Source organism: Phascolarctos cinereus, unplaced genomic scaffold, assembly GCF_003287225.1.
Source record: "Phascolarctos cinereus isolate Bilbo 61053 unplaced genomic scaffold, phaCin_HiC Scaffold_2;HRSCAF=192, whole genome shotgun sequence".
Classification (NCBI taxonomy): Eukaryota; Metazoa; Chordata; class Mammalia; order Diprotodontia; family Phascolarctidae; genus Phascolarctos; species Phascolarctos cinereus.
This window is the reverse complement of record NW_027555625.1, coordinates 93,706,372-93,726,280: the sequence shown is the minus strand read 5'-3', so window position 1 is coordinate 93,726,280 and position 19,909 is coordinate 93,706,372.

The following is a 19,909-nucleotide window of genomic DNA, read 5'->3' as shown; positions in this document are numbered from 1 at the left end:
AATACTCTGCAATTCTTTTGAGAACTGTTTGTTTATATCCTTTGATCATTTATCTATTGGGGAATGGCTATTGGTCTTATCTTCTCGTTTTTCAAAAATTATTGATAGTGGCTCATCAATAACATCTGTCAGTTCTTTCAATGCTCTGGTATATATTTTGTCCAATCCCAGTAACTTGACTTTATTGAGAACAGCTGTTCCTCCTTTCAACTACTTGTTTAATATTTTTTTTGTCCTATACTTCCCTGTTTATTTTAGGGGAAAAACAAATAAAATTAGAATTTAATCTTAGCATTACAAATGCTAAATTGGAGTTGTTACTAACCCAGTGCCCATGTCACAATCAATTAACAAGCTTTTATTAAGTGCCAGAAACTGTGCTAGTCACTGGTGATACAAAGACAAACAGTTTAGCCAACAGTTTCTCCTTGTTACTCAGAATTAGGGACAGAGTAGCAGTTCTCCTTATTGCTTTTCCCCCTTTTATTATTTCTGGCTTCTCTCCATCACCAGTTATTACCACCCCATTCATCCCGAGAAGCATTCCTATCTCCTCTCTGAACTTTTATACCCAACATAGTTTAATACTTTTTGTTGTCCTTTGCATTCATCACCAGCATCAGTTCCTTCTGAGCTTTAGACCATACCATTCTTTTGTATTAAACCTCCTCTCTTTCTTGTGATTTTTAATATGTTCCTTAAAGTCTATGTTAGCAGATGAATTCTCTGTGGATACATGTCATTCTCTACACTGGTTCCTTACCTTCTTGCTACAAGTCCAAGGGAGAGCTCAACTGAACGTAAATCAAAAGAATATAAACCCCAAGAGTGGTCTTCATTTAAATCATTTGTGTCTCTGTCCTTCAGAATTTAATTCCTGAAGGCTTCTCATCTCTCTTGGATCTAATTCTATCATATAATCTTAAACCATGGGATCCCACCTTTCCTTTCTCAGCCCTTGCAAATGTGCTCTCCTTAAATTAAGGACATGTGTCAGACCATGCCTGGCTTTCCTTTCCTTTATCATAAATGCTAACAGAGTGGTCATTCCCCCAATGCCCATGTTACGATCAATCAATAAGCTTTTATTAGGTGTCAGACACTGTTCTGGGCCCTGGTGATACAAAGACAAAACTGTTTAGAAAACAGTTTTTCCTTGCTAGTCAGAATCAAGTTCAAAATAGCAGTTCTCCTTATTGCTTCCTCTACTTCTTCAAGAATGAAACTGTCATTAATTCAAATGAAGAATTCATCAAATACACTGCTTCTGGCAGAAAGACAACTGCACACGGCCAGGTAGTGGAAGTTCTTCACTACCATTTGCCTCTGTGCCAATTTTGTGATGTGCTTCCAAACTCTTCACTAGCTTCCTCTTATTGTCCAGATGATTTATAGTTTACTTCCACAACTTTGAATTTGTTTCCCTCTGCAATATAGGGGAATTCAGATGAAGAGGATAGTTTTAACTAAACTTTATTGCTATTCACAAGCAGAGGAAGAAAACAGCTGCTAATAGGGACAGTCCTGATGTGTGGCCGCCATGCTTACCATAGGTGGCACACAGGATGGTGTGTCTGTTTGCCTGAAGTCTCTCCCCACTTCGGTTCATCCTCTATTTGGCCACTAAAGTGATTTTCCTAAAATGCAGGTCTGATCATGTCATTTCCCCTAAACCCCCCCCCCACACACACTCAATAAACTCTAATGGCTTCCTATTGCTTCCAGAAGCAAATACAAAATGTTCTGTTTGGCATTCAAAGTTCATATCCTAGCCCCTTCCTATCTTTCCAATCTTCTTACGCCTTATTCCTTGACACATACTCTTCAATGCCATGACACTCCATCTCTCTGCTCCAGGCATTTTCTCTGGCTGTCCCCCATGCCTGGAACAAAGGTTTGTGCCAACCTTTCAGCAAAAGATTGAAGGAAGAAAGGAGATTAATGTCCAGTCTCTTGGTTTATTAGACTTGGCACACTAGCATCTTGAAGGAGTTGGGGCCAAACCAGTCAAACTGGTTTTCACAGGTAGTCACTCTTTCTTGAGTCTCTCACTAATGTTCTCTTTCATGCTTTCCCTCTCTAATTCATGGTTTTCTTCACTTTAATATATAGTGGTACCCCAATTTCTTTGACCATTCTGTTCCTTTTGTATGTTTATCTTACCATCGCCACATTCTGGGGTAAGGTTATCATAGCATCTCTCTGTGATACCTATGGATGGCTTTACTTTCTTACAGTATGATCTATGAGTTTATTGCCCACACTCAGTACCTTTGTGTCTAGACATCTGAGGTCATAGGTTTTATTGCTGTCTTTCCCCTTAGATATTACTTCCTGTAAGTTTGGCACATATATGTAGGCTTTTTCTTAGTCTTGTCCTCTCCTCTTCTCCTTTCAGTTTAAAGCCCTCTTATTAGATCCAGAAAAGTCCAGGCAAATGCAGTTTAACTGGATTTTGTTAGGTGTGCTATGTCCCTGATCAAGAGTCCATAATTCAAGTGACCCACAAATTCAAATCCTATTCTAAAGTTACCAATCTTCTTGACCAGCTGTTTGCTTCTCAAATCTACTCTTATCTTTTGATGCCTTTACTTTCAACTTAGCAGACCTTTCCTCTCCCACCCTTCCTTGTTTGCCTCAGTCTGGTGGATTTAGTTTAACGAGGTTGTCAATTTCTTGGACTTCCAAAATCTGTTTTCCCTAACTCTCGGGTCCTAGTGTGAATGGTCCCAGCTGTGTCCTCCTCTTAGCTCCAGGACCAGACCCTTTTCCCTCTTTGGACTTCTATTGTGTGCAGAGAGCATTGTGCTAGGTGCTGGAAAAGATACAAAATTTAGAAAAGCCTTGATCCCTCCTTTTCTGTATTTTGTAGTCTAGAAGGGGATAAGACTGTGACACAGATATAACACACAGCACAACTAATAATTTAGAATTTTACAAACTAAAGTGTTATATAAGGTACAGGAATATCAAGGAAGGTGGTAGTTGAACTGGGCTTTAAAGGATGGATAGGAATTCAACAAAAGGAGAAAAGGCATTCTAGATATAGAGAACAACCTAGATGAAGAGAAGTACTATGAAGAAGGAAAGGTGGGATAGTGCTAAAGTTCTAGAGGGTTTTGGCTACTTAGTGGAGGAATTCAAACTTTACATGGTTGTCATGGTTGTCAATAGAGAGCTACTACAGATTTTTAAGCAGAACTGAGATCACTGCTCAAATATTAGCTAACATTTATATGACACTTTAAAGTTTATAAAGTGCTTTACATTATTATGTCATTTGAGTTTCACAACCACCATGGGAGGTAGGTGATATTGTTATTCCCCTTTTATAGATGAAGAAACTGAAGCTGAAAGGTTAAATGACTTGTCAGAGTCACACAGCTACTAGAGGCAATTTGTGAAAGATTATTTTTGTTATTGTTATTTTTGTTGAGATATGAAGAGAGTTAGTTGGAATAAAAACAAAAGTGGTGAAAATCTATTAGGAGGCTGTCATAATAATTCAGGCAGGTGGTCCTGGTGACCATAATAGAAATGTGGCAGTGTGAATTCAAAAGAAGGGACAGACTCAAGAAATTGCTAAAATGGAATCTAAGCTACCGTCTTTTCTTGGGCCCCTTTTCTTTGCCTCCAGAACAGTCAGTCCTTCCCCCTGAAAACCCTTACTCTTTCTTGCCCTTGCCCCATCCTCATCCTTTCTTCTCAAGCAAAAATTTCCAAAAACAGATATTAATAGTTGGTCTTCACCTTGTGATTATGGTGCCTTTTCTACCTATAGCCTTACATTGACATCAGACCCTATGGCCTTGGGACAATCAATTTAGACAATTCAAGACTTGTTTTCAGCTCTCAACACAAGGCTCCATTTAAGACTGAAGATCTCCTCTAGCCCTGATGCTATATTCCCCGAAAGCCCAACTCCAATACCCCTTTCATTGGCTGAACTAGAAGGACAAACTCGTCCTTGGCTAATAGATATTGGCCATCTGTCTCTACTCTTCCCCTACTGGCTCTAACCATTCTGGTCTGTTAAACAGGATGCTTGTGTCATTTACTAGGTTTGAATTCACAATTAGAAAACATTCTTTAACAGATTGTACACATTTTAAAACAAATTATAGATTCATTTTGTTTTGACACAGAGAACTTCCCAACAAATGCAGAAGCAAATCCCTTTACAAAGTATGTTCCTCAAGGAAAAGGGAGAAGAAATAGATTAAAGATAATATATTAACAAAAAAAGGATATATCCTTTTACTATGATATTAACATTGGTACTAACATGAATTATGATTTTAACCACAAAGTCATTGCTTTTCCATGTTGACTTTATTATTATAGTGCTGAATTAGCTGTGTATATTATTTTTCATCTGCTTTCTTTAGTTTCTACCATTTTGTATGTCTCCTCGTATTTCATTTCTCTAAATTCTTTAAATCAACTATTCCTTTTATAGAGAAGCAAATTTGATGCTTCTTTACTCTTGCTAAGCAACCTTCTTAGAGTGATTGGCATGGACCCCAGCTAACAATCAGGAACATAAGTGCAATTGAAGGAATGTATTCGCTCTAACTCAAATAGCAGAATGAGTTAAGAAGAGACATCTAGGAGAAAGAAAGAACAGCTCAAAAGAAAGAGTTAGTTCATCTTAAGCTTAGGGCTTTTGCTGGCTGGGTGGACTGATCTGACTCATAAAAGAACTACAATAGCCCTTGTGATGGTCTAAAGGAGCTAAGACTTCTTTGAAAAAGAGGTTGCATGGCAGCAGCAATTCAGTGAAAAATCAGCCAATGAAAATGAAGAATAGCTCAACAGAGAACCAGCAGGTGAGAGAGCAGAGAATAGCTTAGCAGAAGACCAGAAAAGGACAGCATAGAAGACAGAATAGTCCCACAGAGCAGAGATTATATGAGGCCAAGAGAAATTCCAATTGGAAAACAGTACTGCAAGGGCGAATATTCATTGCCCTGGCAATAAATGCTCCCAATGCATATTATGCTGTATCTCAAAAATGTACCGAGGTGTTGTATGTTCTAGGCATGAATATTCCTTTTCCTTCCTACAATATAGGGATTACAGCTGGGGGGGAGGGGGGAATGGAAAGTGGGGAAAGAAGTGTGAAACTCTGTATGTGGATGGGGAGAGATTTTCCTTGTTATATCTTGCTATGCTGTTTTATTAAATGCTTTAAATTAACGTGTCCTCTGGTCGGTCTGGTAAAAAACAAAAATCAGTGGACACTTGTAAGCTATAGTTTTGAATAGATACTGACTCAAGGAATGCTTTGAATCTGAAGTAACTTTCAGGGGACCCATGTCTAAGAGAAGGTGTTGATTATACTTATAGCGTAGCAATAGTCCATTGTATTCTTATACCACAATGTGTTCAGCCATTTTCCAGCACACATTTTATTTCCAGTTTTTTGTTATCAGAAATCATGTTGCTATGATCATTTTTATACTTTTTTTCTTGCTGTCAATAACATCTTGGGATATATACTCCTAGTAGATGAGAACTCTGGGTTTAAAATTATATTTAATAACTTTTCTTGCATAATTCCAAATTGATTTCCAGCATAGTGAACCACTTCACAAGTTCACCAGAAATAAAAGCAGCCTGACAGTACACATTAATAAAATATTCTCTTCACCTGGCATCACAAAACCCAATTTCATTATTTTGCAAATTGTTTACTTAAACACAGCACAGGTTATCACTACAAAGGTGGGGGCAGTACTATGTAGTGTAAAGTATTTGAATCCCAGATCTGCTACATATTGCCTTGTGACTTTGCGCAAGCCAATTCTCTTCCTCTCCCCATCTATAAAATGAGAGGCTTAGTCAGGTTGCTTTCAGCTCTGAAGCCTGTGATGTCTGAAGGTCTTCTGTTTCTGTCCAAGACTTCATAAACCAAGCAATACTTTCTAGTTTCCTCCTCATGGTATCTTTCAGCATCCACATAATCATTGAGAAGCAGCATTGCATAGTGGACAGAACTAGCCTTAGAGTCAGGAAGGCCTGGGTTCAAGTCCTGACTGATATATACTATCTGTGTGTCCCCGGGCAAATCACTTAACCTCTCCCTGCTCCCAGGGAACTCTCTAACACCATAATTTGCAGAGAAGATGCCCATTTGCATTGTTAGAAGAACTTTCTTACAGGATCTGCCTATATCAATAAAACCATAGGTCAAGTAAAAAATTAATCATTAAAAATGGGTAATTAGCTTAAGGTTTTACAAGTCTCAAGAGATTCTCTCTCATGTCGTGGGAATATGAACCAGAAAGATAGTAGACTTTTTTGTTATTTATGTTGGATCAACACATAATTGACTACATTCCTTCAGGAAGGAGATACCACTATAACCACTCATTTCTTCTTCCTCTAACCATTATTGGATGTCTTCCCTCCTTATGGCACTGTGGAGCCTTATAGCTATCACATAGCTCCAAGGGTCCTTTCCTTCTTTCTCTGTGCCACATGCTAATCTTCTGACACAGATAGGTATCCACTTTGGTGCTTCAGATTTTTTTTTTTTTTAAGCGCTTCTTACATTCTTTTAGAAATTCTTCATTTTCCCTGATAACTGGTTAATAAAGAAGCATTCCTGTAGTCCTTTTGCCTTCTCCTAAGAGACCAACATGTGCTTTCTGCATACATAACTGTTATTTGTGTATTCTAGGGCTCCAAACCACAGTTTCAGGTTTATGCAAACAAAATTCAATCTTGGGTCAGTCTCTTTTTCTCAAGAGGAAAAAAAATACATATGTACATGTAGGGAAAATATGTATATATGTGTGCATATATGTATACGTATACATATAAACACATACACAGACATATACCCAAAGTATATATACAAGCATATATACACAGGTATATATATATACACATATATATTTTATATGTATGTATATATGAACAGAGAGAGAGAGAGAGAGAGAGAGCGTGTCTTGTGCTTCTACCTAGAGTTTCTCCTGAGAAAATTATAATGCAGCACATGTCTACGTCAGCTGCCATACAAGCACCCAGGCTAACAATACATTGAATACAGGGCAGGCTTTATTTAACCAGACAAAAGGTATAAAACAGAAAAGACTCACATACAAGCCCCACGTTCCCAGGGACCTCTACAATCCTGCAGACTTACAGTACTTACAGTCTCCCAGTCTGCACCTGAATAGGGAACAAAGTTGAGGTCATTACAGAGTGGACCCCTTCCCCCTCAGATCTGCAGAGTCCACGTGACTCCTGGTATTAATGAGGGCATTTCTGGGTTGGCTCCTCCACATGACCCTGTCCCTTGCTGCTCCTCAGTGCTGGCTCATGACTGATTCCCTAACACTTCCACTTGGTCCAGGAACGTGGTGTTGCCTAACAACTCCAACTCCGCCTCTTCTCTCTGGGAGGCTTGAGCCAAGAACTCAGGGTTATTCTGAAATACCTCTAGTTTACGAACTCCTCCATCGCTCTTCCACAGCTATTCTTTTGCTGTTTGCTTGGCTCACTTGCCTTTAATCAATCAACCAACAAACAGGCTTTATTAAGTATTTCAGCTTCAAGCTTGGCTGAATAGCTCCTCCTCATTCCCCTACTGCTTCCAGCCATGGCTCGCCCTGAGGCCATGTCGTTCCCACCTGTCCTAGGACCTCATGGCTCCCTGGAGTGACCTCACATATACACAGCCTTCCCCTCTCCAGGGAATCAAGTCTTGGTCTATGTGTGTCTCTGGTAGCCTCTCCTAACTGTATATCTCAACTCTGATTCTCTCTATTTTCTCTTTCTCTGCTCTTCCCTTTAAGACCAAGGTATACGACAAGCATGACTCAGTCTATCATCTTCAAATATGGTGTTAATGGGTTTGTAAATGGAGGCATCTTCAATGCTAGAACAAAGGCCCCAGAGATCCTCGAGTGACGGTAAGGACTTTTACGTTTTATGTATGAACCCATTGTGAAAGCCAGAGAAAAGATGTCATCGGTGGGTGGCAATGAAGTCCCAGGACAATGATTGGGCACACATCTTGTATACTTGTCACTGGCAGAAAAACAATCCTAATGTACTCTCTGTGGATCATTGCAAAATTCCCCTTGCCCTCCTTACTTGCTGGAACCAGGATACTTAGTCCTCTCTCATTCTTTTTGGCAATTTGTGTGGCAAACTGCCTTTTTGTCACATCTATTCCCTGAAACAGGAGTCATGTCCCCAAAGGTAATCTTAACTGCAAAATGTCTCTGATGCATAGAAAACACAAAGGAACAAGAAACAAAACTGAAATTCCTTGCACCCTAAAATGTGTATAAAAAGTACAAATAGTTTTGCCACAAAAGACAAGATATCATAACCAAGATTGGAGGAAAAAGCCCAGCAGTAACACAGCCTAATAGCACCAGTATTGTAATCCCTAGAATTCTACTCAGGGGTAAGATTTAGAGGTAGAACAGAGGTATGAGCAGATTGAGAAATGCAAAAAACCTCATTTCCAGGAATCCACAGTGTTACCAATATGCAAAATAAGCTAACAGCAAAATCTCAGAGCAAATAATGTCCATTCCCAACATGGTTCTTCTCTTGCATCTTTTAAGTATCTCTGCTGGCTCCAAAACACTCATAGAACAGTGGATCAGAATGCTGAACTTCAAAACGAATTAACTACTCCCCAAAATTAACCCTACTAGCTAGGTGCTAGACAGAAACCCGTTTCAGACAATGCAGAAGACTTTTTAAAATAAGGAAAGAGAATCAAAGTCAGCCAAAAATCCTACTCCAGATATCATTCATACAAAAACTCAGCAGACACAGCTTGGGTAAGTCTCAGCAATCCAATAGTAATCATGATCCAATGGTCACCTCACTCAGTCAAGATTTAGATGATTTACTTGTGTTAAAAATCAAGTAACATTATACTCTACTGACTTCAGCCTAGATGAATACCAGTTGGATCTACTGACTTTTTAAAAATATTTTTGAGATAAATATTTGCAGTCATAAAGTTAAGGAAAATAAGGAAATGATGTGTGCCTTAGGGTCAAAACCAAAGAGTCATAATAACAACACTTGTTTTAAACATTTCTGATGTTCTCTTGGTAGACCTTAAGAGTCCCAGGCTCTGGGGAGGTAAAATAAGAAAGTAACTTTGGCACATTGACTAAAGTACATTTGGATACTTCTGGGTCCGTGATCTTATTGACCTTGTATCCATTGATGCAGGTTGTTATCCTTCTGTGCTCCAGCCTTTGAAATTCTTGTCCCTGTTCTCTTCCATAGACAGATAGTCCATAAAAAATTATCCATCTTTTTAAAAGTCCTTCTCTTTTTCTTTTTGTCTTGGTATGCATAAAGCCTTGTGTGATGCCTTACATATAAGTACTTACTAAATACTTGGATTGGATTGGTGTTTAAAAAGTTGCATTTTTGTGTTAGGAAGCAGCTGGAGGTAGACACACTGCAATTCACTCCCACTCTCTTCCTCCTATTGGGTTTTGAACAATTGCATTGTCTATTTGCAATGCGGGAGAAAGCTACTCATATAAGTCAATAAACTGGCCATTCAACTTTATACCTGTAGGGTATATGTGGTGCACATTAAGGTTGTACGTATTTACATAAGCTTGTCTACATGTAGACTTGGAAGTAAGGTGTAAAAGATATCTCTGGCATCTTGCCCTTTCCTCTCTAAGGTAGACTTGGATTTCTGCTTGGAAGAGAACAAGAGGTTGGGGCCAGGAAGGTGGCTCCTCTGGTCTCTTCAGAAAAGGGGTATTATATTAGAATTATATCTATCCGTCCCCCTTAGTACAGTTAGGCTAGGCAGAAATACTTTGGCTCATAGGTAAAGAAGTATACCAAGCTTATATCCAAAAGGTTTGACTCCCTTACCATCAAATGTTAACGTTATGCAAAAGATCGTTGCAAATTTGTTGTTCAGTCATGTCTGACTCTTCATGACCCTGCAGACCATACTGTCCATGGGGTTTTCTTGGCAAAGATACTGGAGTGGATACTGGATACTGCTTCTCCAGTGGATTAGGGCAAATGAAGATTAAGTGACTTGCCTAGGGTCACATAGCTAATAAATGTCTGAGGCCAAATTTAAAATCAGGTCTTCCTGACTCCAGGCCCAGCACTTTATCCACTGAGCCACTTTGCAAAGAGTAAATAGCAAATACATCCATTTACCACGCAGATAGCAAAAGAGATCAAAGAAGTTATACAGATTAGAATATACTAGACGATACAGAAAGAGACCACTGGAAGCAAGATATCTCAGTTCAACTGGGAGAGATAGAGAGTACCAGTCTTACCCGACAGGAAATTCGCTGGGGTGTCTAGTGAGGCAAGCTGGAAATCAGCAACATGTCAAGATGACAACTCCTACACATGCCTGCTGCTTCTCAAAGTCTCTTCTCTCTCTCTCTCACTGAAGAGAGCCTGGAACCAAGTGTGTCCTCTTTCAAAGTTAGAAGCAAGAAGAAAGTTTCTTTTCTCTCAGCCTCTCTAATCAACTCCACACAGGCATGTTGTATTAAGGAATCATTCTATCCGTTAATGAGGAGACTCTTATGTAGATGCACCATGCTTGAAAACTGAGTTAAATATCACTGTCTGAAAAACAGGAATTTTTCATCCACTTAATTTTCCCCCTGTGGATTGTCATTAATCTCTTTTGAATAATCATAGATCTTCTTGTGGATATTGCGTGTTCTTTGGCTTCATGCAATCGGAATAATGTCATCTGAAAACAGAAACATCTAGAGGATTTCACAGTCTGTAGAGTACTTCTTCATTTGGACAACATGCAGGACATCCTCTATGACGAAGTGAGCATCTTTGGTATGCATGCGTCCCTCGTTTTATGCCTCTCTTAATATCAATAACCAGAGGGATCACTGAAGAGAATTATCACTATCATAGTTGCAGTCCTGTACAACTCTTCATGACCCCATTTGGGGTCTTCTGGGCAAAAGTCCTGGAGTGGTTTGCCATTTCCACATTCAGCTCATTTTACAGATGAGGAAACTGAAGGGAATAGGGTTAAGTGACTTGCCCACGGTCCCACAGCCAGTAAGTGTCTGAGGCTAGATTTGAACTCAGATCTTCCTGACTTCAGGCCTGGCATTCTTTCCACAATGATACTTAGCTAACCTGATCACTATCATTCCATTAATTAAATAATTTTGTATTACTTTTAAAATATACGTGAGCAATTCCTTTTTGGAGGAGGAGATGTTTTAAGGCTGCCAACTCTGAGTAGTAGAAAAAATAATAAACAATAGTAACTAGCATTTATGTAGCACATTTAGGTTTGCAAAGCAGATTACATATATGTCTTTGATCCTTATAACAACTCTGTGATATAGGGATTGTTATTATCCCTATTTTACAGATGAAGAAACTGAAGTTGAAAGGTTAAGTGACTTGGGGCAGCGAGGTGGCACAGTGGATAGAGCACTGGCCCTGAAGTCAGGAGGACCTGAGTTCAAATCCAGCCTCAGACCAAACACTTGACACTTACTAGCTGTGTTACCCTGGTCAAGTAACTTAACCCCAATTGCTAAGAAAGGAAGGAAGGAAGGAAGATTAAGTGACTTGCCCAGTATCACACAACTAGTAAGTATCTAAGGCAAGATTCAAACTCAGGACTTCCTGACTCAAATCTGGTACCTCATCCACTATGCCACGTAATTCACAGTGAAGGCCGTGAAGAAATCATGAGACATATCTCCTCCTCCTCCCCCACAGCAGACAAGTGGAAGACAACTAGGAGAATTTTCTACAGTATACCATATCTTTACAGTCACACAGTTGATTGAAAGGTAGCTAATATGGAAGATCCCATTGTGTTTACTGATCACAAAAACAAACAAACAAAACACTTGATCCTACTAAGTCAGAAACAAAGGTCCAACATATACAAAAACATTCATAGGAAGCCCAATGCTTTTCAACCGCGGTGTATTTATTTTGAGACAATTGCTGCTTCCCTCCAAGGACCATGAGACCTTTCCCTCAGACTCACAGCTGAAACTTCCATATATGTGCTTTTCCCTATTAGATTGCAAGTTCCTTGAGAGCAGGGCCTGTCTTTCTTCCCATTTGTATCCCCAGCACTCAGCACAGTGCTGTCCATATTGTAAGTTCTTAATAAAGGCTTCATTCATTTATTCTTTCTTCTCTTCTCCAGGGTTTTTACTGGTTTTTCCATTATTCAGAATTCAACTGCCTTTAGTGATCTTTTCATTTTGATTATTGTAGTTTCTGAGAAGAGCAGCTAGGTGGCACAGTGGATAGAGTGCCTGTCTTGGAGTCAGGAAGACCTGAGCTCAAAACCAGCCTAAGACACTAGCTGTATCACCCTGGGCAGGTCACTTAACCCTGTATGCCTCAGTTTCCTCATATGTAAAATGAACTGGAGAAGGAAATGGCAAACAACTCTAGCATCTTTGCCAAGAAAAACCCAAATAAGATCACAAAAAGTTGGGCAGAACTGAAATGGCTGAACACAAGTTACTGGGTTGTATTGTTCTCTTCTGATTATTTCATTTGGCATCAATTCATACAGATTTCCCTACATTTATCTGAATTTCTCATAGTCATTGCTTCTTACTGTACAATATTAAATTTGTATATCATAATCTTTTCTCTTCCCCAATTTATGGGTACCCTCTTGTTTCCCAGTTCTTTGCTAACACAGAGTACTAGTGTGACTGTTTTGGCATATATTGGACTTTTATTTTTTGTCTTTGACTGCATGAATGTGTGTGTACATGTGTGTATACACATATGTGTATATGTATATATATGTACAAATACTAGTATTATTGGGTCAAAGGGTATGAACAACTTGGTCACTTTTCCTGCATAATTCCAAATTAAAATCCAGAACAGTTAGAGCACTTCACAGCTCCACTAACAATGCCTGTCTTCTCCAATACTAATTGACTCCCATCTTTTTAATCTTTGCCAATATTTGCATGAATAGTTACTATGATCATAGATTTAGGGCTAGAAGGGATTGTAGAGGTAACTGAACCCAACCCTCTCATTTTACAGATGAAGAAACTAAGCCCCTGTGCAACCCCCCACCCCCGTACACAAATTAAGTGACTTGCCCAAGTTCACACAGGCAAAGATAGGATTTATACTTGTGTCCCCTAACTCCAAATCCAGGGCTTCTTCTTCTATATCTACTTTTTCTGGTCCATCTACTTTCTCAATTTCTTCTTCTTAAGTGATCTTTCTACTCTTTTTATAGCACTTGGAGTACTGAGACAAAACGTTTGTTTTGATATCACTGATGATATTGTTATAGAAACACTAATAAATCTGTTCCATGTTTTGTTGTCCCCTTGCTGGTCATGAATATTTTTGAGGTGATAAGGCTTACTTGAAACTTACATAACCCTTGACTGGAACAACATATTTTTAAAAAAACAACTATGAAAAAGCATAATACAGAATTGTCTTTCCCCTCAAAGTCCACACAACAGCAAAAATAGTTGACATTTATATAATGCCTTAAGATTGCATAAAGTACTTTCCCTATAACAACCTATGAATCAAATAGAAGTACCTTTTCCTCCATTTTATAGATGAGAAAACTAAAACTCGGAGAAGTCATGTTGCTTGTATATGGTCACACTGTCAGAGCCATGATGCAATCCAGGTCTTTGGATGCCAAAAATAGCACTCATACCACTCTACCAAATTACCCATTCATGGGGTTTCACATAAGAGAATCTTCATTGTTAGGCATCACATGTAGAGCATAACTGAGATGAGGTAACTAGAGATTTGGCCCAGGGTGCTGGGACAGGATACTGACAGGACTTGTACTCCTTAAGCAGTATATAAATAACTGAGTAGAGAACCTAGTAAGCAATAGTAATTTATTAAAATAGGATGTGACCAGATGCTCCCTCCCCCACTGCAACTCTACCTGTCCTGCTGATGGCTTCTGTGGCAACAGCTTCAAGGTTTCCCTGGGAATTGTCTATGGGAGCCCAAGTCCTAGGATCTCTGTTTCCACCCTCCACCCCCCCACCCCCACCCCCACCAAGCAGTATCCTCAGGTAGCCCACCTCAATTGAATTGTCCTGGACAACTACACTGCTAGTTATTCGTTGTTGTTGTTCAGTTGTTTCAGTTGTGCCCTACTCTATTTGGGGTGTTGTTGGCAAAGATACTAGAGTGGTTTGCCATTTCCTTCTCCACCTCATTTTATAGATGAGAAAACAGAGGCAAACAGGGTTAAGTGACTTGTCCAGGGAAACACAGTAGTAAATGTCTGAGGCTGTATTTGAACTCAGGCCTTCCTGACTCCAGTGCTCTGTCCACTTCCACCTAGCTGCCCCAAATTGCTAGATATGGTACTGAATAAATAATTGCTGGGGCAGGTAGGTGGCGCAGTGCATACAGCTCCGGCCTTGGAGTCAGGAGGACCCAAGTTACAATCTGACCTCAGACACTTAACACTTACTAGTTGTATGACCCTGGGCAAGTCACTTAACCCTGATCGCCTCCCCAAAAAGCAAAAATAAATAAATAAAAACTGCTTCGTTGACTAACACAGTTAACTATTTTTAAAATATCTATCCTGCTCTGAATCTAGTACGACATGCAAACACTAAACAAGATGAAATTATACCTTGTCTATAGAAGATTGATGGTGCCCTGGTATTAACCCTCAAGCATCATAAATATATATATATAGTAACAGTACATTATATTTGTATAGTGTTTCATAGCTAATATTAAACTTCATTTTACAGATAAGGAAATGGATGCTCAGAGTTAAGTGACATGCCCAAAGTTACAGTAAGGGACTAACAGTAAGTGAAAGAGCTGACTCTGAGAAGGCCAGTATTGACAAAGGTGTGATTACTGCCCAAGAAGCCCCTGCAAGGATTGGAGGCTACGCTGTGGGGATGTCTGGGATGGCCCTGAATGGATTAATGCAGTAATCATGTTAATTCCCCGAGGAATATCTGTCAATTATCAGCGGTATCTAAAACTCCATCACGTGCTAAGGCCTTCAGGAGAAGTGTATCTATAAGGATAGACTCCTGGGTTAATTGTTCATGAGATTCTGGTCTACAAAGGAATACAACAAAAGGCAATGGTGAGAAAGCAAGTGTCCATAAACTGCTAAGGAGATCCCATCTGTCACTTGCTTCATTTTTTTCCCCATCTCCTTGAGGGAAACACACCACTTAACTTAAGCAGCTCCTATGTTGCTGGGAAACTGGCAAGTATTGATTTTATTTTTTTCTGATACTTTCTGAGGAATCTTGAAATTCTAAAGGCCCCAAAAGATCTTCAAGGGGCTTTGTAACTCTAAATTCTATGATTTCCTAAGCAAATTCTTCCATAGAATTTTCATTTTTAAAAGTTCTCAGCTTCTCAAGAAGCATATTTTCAAGTATTAAACTTTGCAGAAAAAGTGGAAAAGACATCACCAATCCCTTAACCTTCTGAGTGCTCAATAAATATTTTCTGCCCAGTAAGAGCTCTGGCTGATACAGAAATATGAGAAAATGTCCTTGCCCTTCAGGTCTTTAATACAAAACACTTATAAAATAACAAGAGACCAAATAAATCCTAAGACTAGGTAGAACTAACAGTATATGCAAAAGGAGTTTGAGGGGCAGGAGGAAAGGTATGATAGAGAAAGTGGAACTTGAGCTGGACTTAGAAGGATGAAAAAATTATTTTTATATTTTATTTTTCCCAAATTGCATGTAAAAACAATTTTTAAAATTCATTTTAAAAAAAAATTTTGAGTTCCAAATTCTCTCCCTCCTTGTCTCCTCTCCCCTCTCCCTGAGATGGTAAGCAATCTGATATAGGTTATACATAAGCAATCACATAAAACATATTTCCATATTAGTTATTTTGTGGGGAAAAAAAACCTCAAACCAAAAAAGAAAGAAGGAAAGTGAAAAATAGTTTGCTTAGGTCTATATTCAGACGTCATCAGTTCTCTCTTTGGAGGTGGATAGCATTTTTCATTACGAGTCTTTGGGGATTATCTTGGATCACTGCAGTGCTGAGAAGAGCTGGGTCATTCACATTGATCATCCTACAATATTGTTGTTAATGTTTACAATGTTCTCCTGGTTCTGCCCACTTCACTCTGCATCAGTTCATGTAAGTCTTGCTAAACAGAATTTAGAGGGGGAATGAGGGTATTTCAGGTGAGAGGGGAACAAAGGCCCAGGGTTGGGACTGAGCACGTTTTATTTTCAGGACAGTGAAGAGACTGACCTGTCTAGAACAAAGGAATCGTGTTAGGTGGGAGTGGGACAGAAGCTTGGAAAATCATAATGGCTTTCATTTATACAAAGCTTGATAGTTTAGAGAGTATTTTGCACACAATGGTATATTTATCACAACCCAGGGAAGTGGTAGTATAAATACTTGGAGTTCCATTTTATAGATGAAAAAACTGAGACTCAGAGGGATAAAAATGACATGCTGAAAGTCACACAATTAAAGAAGTGGAAAGTAAATCCAGGCCTTCTGATAATCAAGTCCAGCACCTGTTTCACTAAACTCCACAGGCAGCCTTGAAAGTCAGGTAAAGGAGAAACTAATGGGAGAATCATGTAATCAGATCTATGACTTCCCAAAGACGGTACTGCTAAATTACCCTTACCAAAAAAGAATCTTCTTAGACTGCAAAGATAGCAGAAAGTCTACCCAAGGAAGAGGATGTGAGGACAACCAATCTTATATTTCAACAAATGATGGGTGATCTACTGACGAAAGGAAAAACCAAATATTCTATATTCTCTTGTGAAGGACGACTTAATTAGCAGTTTTAAAAATTCATAAGCCTTAAAAGGTTTGCCAAGAGATTCGGAATTTAAATCCATATCTGGCTTTTAGCTCTGGATTCTCTATGCGATCTCACATGCTGATATGAATGGCAACCATATGATATGGCAGATAGAGGGCTGGGCTTGGACTCAGGAAGATCTGAGTTCTAATCCTACCACAGTCGCTTATTAGATCTGTGACCCTAGGCAAGTGACAACCTTCCTCAACTTCAGTTGCTTCATCTGTAAAAATGGGATAACAATAGCATTTACCTTATAGGGTTGTTGTGAGCAAGTCAAATGACATGTAAAAGTGCTTTGTAAACCTTAAGGCACTAAAATAAATATAAGCTATCATTAATAAATTTCACTAAATTTAGTCATAGCATTATTATAGGACTAAGAACCAGAAGGGGCTTTAGAGATCATTTAGTCTAATCTCCTGATTTTGCTTAAATTTAATTAATTAATTTATTTTTAGTTTTCAGTGTTCACTTCCATAAGATTTTGTCTTTTCAATTTTCTCCCCTTCCTTCCCCAAGACAGCACACAATCTGATATAGGCTCTACATACACATTCATATTAAATGTATTTTCACATCAGTCATGTTATAAAGAAATATTGGGACCAATGGGAGGAACCACGAGAAAGAAGAAACAAAACAAACCAACAAAAGAAAAAATAGATTAAGTAGCATGCTTCAATCTGCATTCAGATTCCAAAGTTCTTTCGCTGGACATGGATAGCATTATCCATCATGAATCTTTTGGAGTTGTCTTAGATCCTTGCATTGTTGAGAAGAGCCGAGTCTATAAAAGTTAGTCATTGCACAAAGTGGCTGTTACTGTGTACAATGTTCTCCTGGTTCTGCTCACTTCATTCAGCATCAGTTCATGTAAGTATTTCCAAGTTTTTCTGAAGTCCACCTGCCCATTATTTCTTATAAGACAATAGTATTCCATTACATTCATATACCACAACTTGTTCAGCCATTCCCCAATTCATGGGCATCTCCTCAATTTCCAATTCTTGGCCACCACAAAAAGAGCTGCTATAAACATTTTTGTACACATGGGTCCTTTTCCCACTTTTATGATCTCTTTAGGGTACAGACCTAGAAGTGGCATTGCTGGGTCAAAGGGTATGCATAGTTTTATAGCCCTTTGGGCAAAGTTCCAAATTGCTCTCCAGAATGGTTGGATCAGTTCACAATTCCACCAACAATGCATTAGTGTTCCAGTTTTTCCGCATCTTCTCCAACATTTCTCATTTTTCTCTTTTGTCATGTTAGCCAATCTGAGGTGTGATGTGATACCTCAGAGTTGTTTTGATTTGCATTTCTCTAATCAGTAGCGATTTAGAGCATTTTTTCATATGACTATAGATAGCTTTAATTTCTTCATCTGAAAACTGCCTGTCCATATCCTTTGGCCATTTATCAATTGGGGAATGACTTGTATTCTTATAAAGTTGACTCAGTTCTCTATATATTTTAGAAATGAGGCCTTATCAGAGACACTGTTGTAAAAATTGTTTCCTAGCTTTTTGCTTTTTGCTTCCCTTCTAATTTTGCATTGGCTTTGTGCAAAAACTTTTCAATTTGATGTAATCAAAATCATCCATTTTGCATTTCATAACCTCCTGATCTTACAGGTGAGAAAAGTGACACCCAGAAAAGCCAAGTGATTTACCTAAGGTGATTCAGGCAATAAGCAGACCCCAATTCCTCTCACCCAAAATTCAGTATACTTCCTACTGTATTGTGCTGCAAGAGACCTGGATTTCATTTCAGGTTCTTCTATTGTATGGTCTTAGACATTAAAATTTTCTGGATGTCTGTTTCCTTGTTTTTTTAATGACTAGATTGATTGGACTGAATTCTGCTGTCATGTTGCCTCTAGTACCTGTAAAATGTTTCCAAGGTAGAAGCCCTGTTTGTCCTCTAAGTGTAATGATTTGCTTGGTGCCCTGCTCTCATGTCCTCTGACCTTGGAAGTGAGGGGCACTTAATCCTCATATGCAAATTCATCCCTACTTCAGAGTCTGGGACCCATTCTGTCCCTTGTCATTATCTCTAGGAAGCTCAACAGTCTAGTTCAAAGTTAGTCTTGCTAATGGTTCCTTCTACTTGAGCTCTGGTACTTGACTACATGTACTGTACCTCCTCTAATGTCATGCCTGGCTCCCTGTCTAATACTCCCCAGTTCCTTTGAGATTGGGGTCCTGTCTTGGCTCCTTCCCCATGGCCCCAGTCCTTTAAAGGAATGGAGTTCTTTCCTGAGCCTTACATCCTAGAATGGAAGGAGTACCAAACTAGGAACCAGGCTCTCACCTAGTAGCTGTTTGATCATGAGCAGGTCACTTGAATTCTTAAAGCCTAGATTTCTCATTTCTGAAATGAAGATAGTAATTAATACCAGTGCTGCTTAACAGAATTTTCATGGGAAAGGTGCTTTATAAACTTTCACTGTGTGAAACTACGTAAATGTGAGCTTGTTATTTCTTATTACATATTACATAGAGCCACAGAAACAATTATTAGTATTGTTACCTGAAGATCCTGATGTCAAATGCTTTCCTTGCTGGACTCCTATTGCTTGTGACTTGAACCTACCCCAGTCACTTCCTCTGACCTTGTGGGTTTGTTTAAATAATGGGTTATGGCCATCTCAAGTCTGACTCATCCAACTGAATTTTGGTTATGAGACAGTGTGAAGTTTATATGTCATGGTAATTCATAGTGTACCCTCTAGCGTTGTATGGATATGTCTCTCAAACTGCTAAGGTCAGCCTGTCAAGACTTTAAATAAGTTTTTCTTAGGGGTATACATTCTCAGGTGGTCCTAAAAATGCTCCATTCACTTTATGGGATGTATTTTTTTTATTGTCATACATTGAGAAAAGTAACTGGGAAATGCTCTTTTCTTTGGCACAGTGGTGATGGGAATTTAATGCTTTTTTTTAAGCAACAAACAGCAAAACACTAAAATCTTATAGCTAAGCAACATTCATGGTCTGCCAATCCCCCTGTATTCACTTATGGTCTGAAATAACTTTATTGTTAGTGATACACTCCAGAACAGGG